The sequence below is a fragment of the Capra hircus genome, chromosome 19 (assembly GCF_001704415.2).
Source record: "Capra hircus breed San Clemente chromosome 19, ASM170441v1, whole genome shotgun sequence".
Taxonomy (NCBI): domain Eukaryota; kingdom Metazoa; phylum Chordata; class Mammalia; order Artiodactyla; family Bovidae; genus Capra; species Capra hircus.
In genome coordinates, this window is record NC_030826.1 from 46,316,545 (window position 1) to 46,323,965 (window position 7,421).

The following is a 7,421-nucleotide window of genomic DNA, read 5'->3' on the forward strand; positions in this document are numbered from 1 at the left end:
AACTAAGAAACTTAAGAAGTTATAAAGTATATAGCACAGAAAGACCAAAAAATTAAAAATGTGAAAGAATGATTAAGAGACACACAGAATAATAAGAAAATCTAACCTATTTTAAATTGGAATGCCAGGAAAAAGAGAGAGAATGAGACAGGATCAATATTTAAAGAGAACTTTCCAGAAGAGAGAAAGGGTGTCAATTTAAAGAAGCCAAATGAATCCCAAGCAGAATAAATTAAATCTGTACTGGACATACATACTTAAATATGCAACATATCTAATTTATTGACTAAAAATTTTGGATTCTAGACTTTATAGACAGTAAGCTTTCAGAGATTCATTTTCTGCTGATTTAAACCAAAAGACTTAAGTAAACCAAAATTTGTTTTTGCTTGCAAAGTATAAAAGTAATAATCAAAAGATTACTTACTGTATTTGGTGTTTTGTAGTAGAGCCTGAAGTCAGGCAGGTTGATTCCTCCAGTTCCATTCTTCTTTCTCAAGATTGCTTTGGCTATTTGAGGGTTTTTGTATTTCCATACAAATTGTGAAATTATTTGTTCTAGCTCTGTGAAAAATACTGCTGGTACCTTGATAGGGATTGCATTGAATCTACAGATTGCTTTGGGTAGTATACTCATTTTCACTATATTGATTCTTCCAATCCATGAACATGGTATATTTCTCCATCTATTAGTGTCCTCTTTGATTTCTTTCACCAGTGTTTTATAGTTTTCTATATATAGGTCTTTAGTTTCTTTAGGTAGATATATTCCTAAGTATTTTATTCTTTTCATCGCAATGGTGAATGGAATTGTTTCCTTAATTTCTTTTTCTATTTTCTCATTATTAGTGTATAGGAATGCAAGGGATTTCTGTGTGTTGATTTTATATCCTGCAACTTTACTATATTCATTGATTAGCTCTAGTAAACATTATCCTCAATGGTGAAAAATTGAAAGCATTTCTCCTAAAGTCAGGAACAAGACAAGGGTGCCCACTTTCACCACTACTATTCAACATAGCTCTGGAAGTTTTGTCCACAGCAGTAAGAGCAGAAAAAGAAGTAAAAGGAATCCAAATTGGAAAAGAAGAAGTAAAACTCTCACTGTTTGCAGATGACTTGATCCTCTACATAGAAAACCCTAAAGACTCCACCAGAAACACCAATACAGTATACTAACACACATATATATAATTTAGAAAGATGGTAACGATAACTCCGTATGCGAGACAGCAAAGAGACACAGATGTATAGAACAGTCTTTTGGACTCTGTGGGAGAGGGAAAGGGTGAGGATGATTTGGGAAAATGGCATTGAAACGTGTAATATATAAGAAACGAACCACCAGTCTAGGTTCGATGCAGGATACAGGATGCTTGGGGCTGGTGCACTGGGATGACCCAGAGGGATGGTATGGGGAGGGAGGTAGGAGGGGGGTTCAGGATTGAGAACATGTGTACACCTGTGGTGGATTCATGTTGATGTATGGCAAAACCAATACAATATTGTAAAGTAATTAGCCTCCAATTAAAATAAATAAATAAAAAAGATTACTTACCATACAAATAGTGCAAAACAAAAATTATTATGGAAGCCTGAGGCCCTGTTTTTTTAAAGATACTTTCTAACAAGTATCAACTATACATGTTTTTATATACATTATATTAATTAATTAATATAAGGCATATAATTTATATGCCTTTCTAGATGAAATTTATGTACCTAAGATTGCATTTCTCTAAACATAATGCTAATTTCAAAACTACCTGGAGAAATACTTAAATTTCTGTTTAGTGAAGAAAAGAACCAATATTTGGCTTTTTCGTTTTTACCACTTACATACTCAGGGTAGTCATAAATGTTACTTTTTTGTTTGTTTACAACACATTATTTTTAAGTACCCACAAAATTATAGTACATGAGTGAAAATGTTACTAGTTAGCAGCTTTTGTTGTAATAACTCACTGATTTTTCTCCTTCTAAAATTCTTTTTATCACCATTTGTGTCTTTTCTAGGAAAGCAGATAAATGTCAGTGACCTAAAAAAAGCCCTGAAAGACATGAAAGTAGAAGTCACAGATAAGGAATACTTGAATTTAGTAAAAACTCTACCAGTTGATGGTAAGGATTTTAAAATTATATATGTATTCTTCAAATGGCTTTAGAGTGCTTGACTGTATCATTTTCTTCTAAAATAACTCCATATTGCTAGTAAGTTGTTTTTTCTTCGTGTAATCATTTTGGAAAACTTTCAGTACTTGATTTTTGCCAAAGAAAATCTGGGTCATTTCATTTATATTATGGTAGGCAATAGCTATTTCATTCATTCCTACCAAAAAATTATATGTATTACTGTCCTTGATTCCACTAATATGCCTGATAGTAAGTGAAAGGGTGTGAAAATTGAAGAGTAAAGGATACAATGGAAGAAGTCAGAGATAAAAGAAAATCAAATGGGATATACAAGGTTTAGGACGTCCCTGGTAGTTCAATTGGTAAGGAATCTGCCTGCAATGCAGGAGACCTGGGTTCCATCCCTGAGTTGGGAAGATCCCCTGGAGAAGGGAACAGCTACCCACTCCAGTATTCTGGCCTGGAGAATTCCACGGACTATATAGTCCATGGGGTCCCAGAGAGTTGGACAAGACAGAGAGAGCAACTTTCACTTTTATACAAGGTTTAGACCAATAATCATTGTTTTTATCCAAGAGCTAATAGATTTGCCTCATTAAAGTCTTTCTCCAAACAAATTTTGTTACTATTTGAGAGCAAATAAGTACATTTCAGGAGAAAAGAATTATTAAAATTCTCTTTTTGAAATTATGGGATTAGGGGAAGAATTGAAGAATTATTTTTTATGTGAATCCCCTTTTTATTTTTTCTCTGACATGAATTATGCCTTTTCTTACAGTTGAAGGAAAGGTGTTTCGAAAAAGGTTGCTAGACAGTGTGAAGAATCTTAAAAGTGAGTGAAAAGTACGATGAGAAATCAAATAAATCTGAGATATTATTGTATATTTTCATATATGCTAACTTATTTTTTTCATTACATTAAAAATCCCATAAACGATAATGCGAAACCTGAATAATATGGTTGCCTAGGGGGCTGCCTTGTATTTGAAACATGCTTTCTATCATGCATTGACTGTACGCGTCTTGTCATGCACGTTTCCTTTGTCCAGTAAGGTGTGTAAGACGCACCTTTCTAGAAGAAACTGTGCCACACTTTGCACTACTCGTAACATAATGATAACCTCAAGACTATCAGGAGAGATATTTAAATTTCCATTTATGAAGAAAGGAACCAAATTATTAGTTATGCTTTTTTTAATTACCAGTTTACATTATTAATCAGGGTGCATTTTAAGTTCTAACTTTTCTTGTTTATTGTGTAATGCATCATTTGAAAATATCAAGGAAATATCCTTTTGTTTTTAATGATGCACGAGTGAAGTAATGCTAGTCGGCAGTATTTGATTGTAATAAATCAATAAAGTAATTGTATTTAAAAAAAAAATCCCATATGTGTATTTTCTCAGTATTATACATGTGTTATATGTTATGCCATAAATCCCTGGAAAATTACCCAGTCCTTTTAAAATTTGCACTTTGTTGATTGAATGAAAGATGAAGTCGAATTATCAGTTGATCCTCCTTGTACCCTTGACTGGGTGTTACTGCACCTTAACGTCTTCTTGATTAAAGTGTTAACTATAATACACATGAATTAATGCAGATTTTTCTCACATCTTGGTATCTTTCTTGCCTCTTCTAAGGAGGAAAGATTGATATGATTAACCTGGACACATTTTTGGAAAATATGGGGATGGAGCTTTCACATAAAGAGCTTGAAGATTTTTCACAAAACCTGCCAGTTGATGGTGAGCATTGTAGATAAAAATTTATTCCCTTTAGGACATATTGGGTTTGAGAACGTTTGTAAATTAATGATAGTACTTATTTGGTTTTAACAGAGCATTTTGAACAGCTTGTAGCCAAACTCAGGTCTCAAATGAAAACACATCCTTGTCTCTTCATTAATCCAAGACCAACAAGTGTTTTCCAGTGTGAATAATAAAAATTGGTGAGAATGCTAACAGATCAAAAAATGAAGGAGAGGAAGGAAGATAGGATGAGAACTATTTTAAAGAAACATTAAATAATAAGTCAGAAGAAAAAAACAACCTTTAATGAGGAGTAATTAAATGTATGCCTCAGTTGTTCTGATATAAACAGAAGATTAAAAGGAGACAGAAAAACACTAAGAATTTTAAAAGAGCGTAATGATACTCACTGTTGGGTATAAGTTGGGATTAGGGTGTTATATATATTAATACAATGAACATTTTTCCAGGGTAAAATAAATTAGTTACCAATATTAATCAAAGATGAAGTGAAAATATAAATAGGCCAATAATGATAGTGGGAAAAAACTATCAAATAAGTATACCTATCAACCACCACCCATCACTCCAACAAAAGGTGAAAGGCCTGCAGAGAATAAATTTGAGAATAAATTCCTTCAAATTTTCAAGGGCTTATTTATTTTAATGCTAGCTAAACTGGTCCAGAGGACTCCAGTTTAAGATGATGAGAAAAACAAAATCCATTTAGTTTTTGTTTCCTCCAATACCTAACAAAGGAGCAACAAAAATGAAAAAGTAAAAAATCCACAAAGGAAATTTAACATCAATTAAATAATAAAAAAGACCAATCTAATGCCATAAATATTTAAAGGAGACAACCAGAGAACCTATGAGAATAGGGAAGGAATGGAGACACGTATGTATAGAGAACAGACTTCTGGACACAGCAGGGCAAGGAGAGGATGGGACGATTTGAGGAAGTAGCATTGACATACATACACTATCATGTGTAAAACAGAGAGAGAATGGGAAGCTGCTGTATAACACAGGAAGCCCAGACTGGTGCTCTGTGAGAACCTATAGGAGTGGGAAAGCGGAAGGAGAGGAAGGAGGCTTAAGAGGGAGGGAGTACATATGTAATTATGACTGATTCGCATCATTGTATGGCAGAAACAAATGCAACACTGCAAAGCAATTTTCCTCCAATTAAAAAAAAAAAGATTCTAAAGTAGAAACTACTGCAACAGAGCTAGGCTCCTTTGAGCCTCTCTCCTCCTGCAGAAATTAAATTGGTGAAATCCAGAGAGTTATCACTAAAATGCCCAGATCTGTGATGAAGAAAACTGAGTACATAACTTTTTTCTCTCTCCATTTATGAGGAAGAAGAAGAAACAGTTGTTGGGGAGAAATGGCTACAACAGTGAAAATGAATGATTGGAATCACTCATTGATAGAAGTAAAAGCTTCAGAGCTATAGGCTGAATCAGGGGTCTAATCTGAAGCCCAAGAATACCATCCCATAGGCAGATCTGGGGTTTGGTGAAATGTCTTTACCAGGGTCTCAGAGCAATGACCCCTGTTGGGACATTTAACCAAAGTTCAGATATGAGAGCAGGGCTCAAGTATAAGACCACATGACATATCTCACTCCACCCTTAGATTACAATAGAAGTGAGTAGAACAATTTTCTTCAAATGCCATCTTACTGAAGAAAGCAAACTGGTCTCAGATGCTGTAGAAAGGGCTATTAAAAGATACATTAAATCCTGAGAATAAAATGAAGATCTGGACAAAGTTGCTAAAGCATATGCAAGATACAAAAAAAAAAAAAGGATATGGTGACAATTCTAGCATTAACACAGTGAAGAAAACCAGAAAAGTGAAAGGGAAGGTAAGAAGATAGGATGAAGGAAGATAGCATGCAAAAGACAAATAATCCATCAAGTAGAAAATATAACCTAAGGAACAATGAAAAAGAGGTTGTTTAATTAATTCATATTACAGGACAACTTTAATGGATTCAGTAAAACTAAAGCTCAAAAATGAGATGGTACCATAACATATAAATATTAAAAAGGTAAATTGAAGAACTAAAAAAAGAATAAGTACAAAAAGTCATTATAGAATTATTAAGTAAATTATAAACATCAAAAACTTTAAATATAAAGTGCTAAAAATCATATTACAGTATGAGCAGACTTGGTACAGTAAATACAAAGGAAAAAGATTAAGGTTATAAAAAATCTAGTAGATATGGATGATTCACAAAGACATCCACCATAAGAATATCAAATATCTTTAGAAGAGAGTATAACAATTAAAACTTTTTAATCAATGATAGTTTTTAAAAAAGAAAATTTCTATAAAATGAAGGAATGAATGCAGATCAAAAATGTCACACCAGGCTCTAGAAAATGGTGAGCCAGAGTGCCCTACAGTGAAATATTTTCTAGTTTGCTTACTGAACTTTAAGGAAACATGAGAATTTTTCAGACACACAGATAGAAAGCAGGTAACAGATGAGGAGAGGAAGCGATGGGTTTCCAAAGCAACATTCAACTCCAGAAAAGAATGTCAGAGTATCTACAAAGGTGAAAAAGAGTGAAAAAGAGTGAAAAAAAGTGAAAAAGTGTGACAAAGAGTATTATGTATAACTATGATGTCATTCAAATATACATAAAAATTTTATATATAAATATAAAATTCCAACATTTAATAACATGGGAAAAACTAAATGAATTCAGCACCTCTTGAAAAACAGATGATGAAATATAGTTAAGAAATAACTGAAAATTGAGCAAAAGGAAACAATAGTGAAAAGACTAGTGGTGACCTGTAAATCTGTTTGAATACAGAGCAAGTACTAGACAATTGTGGGGATGATAGATGTAAAATAACATGTTTATATGTGTCAGTGTAACAATGATAGCATAACTAATAAAAACATGAAAGTGAGGAGGGAAATGGGAGGAAGTGAGAAAATGGTTTTCATAGCAGGAAATCAGGTGATATTTCTAAAATTGAAAGATTAAGTTTGAAAATATGGCTTCACCTCTGTTTTTCATATTCTTTTAAAATTAACTGGACGTCTTCCTAAATATCTCTTGCACTGAGGTATATTTATTAGAAATTGAAGATTCTTATTTTTAAAACCATATATATAGTACTTTTTGAAAATAATTCTCTATATCTATCTTACCTATGCAACTTCATAGATGAGAGTCTGTGGAATGACCAGTGATTATTTCTTTGGGAGATAGGATTTGGAGTAATGTTTTTCCTTTTCCCAGTATATAGAGAAATATATAATACATTGAGAAAAGTGTATAAAACATGAATTTCCTGTGTAGCTAATGGTTATAAAACAAACAGCTGTGTACTCTCCACCAACATCTGAAATCCAACGTGTGTTCTCTTTCCCAACACTGCCCACTCAATTTAATCACCGCCATGATCCTTATGGTAATCACTACTTCAGTTTTATTCATATTTTACCACATAAATATGCATCTCAAATTTTATAGTTCACCCATATTTTGAACTTCATATGAATGA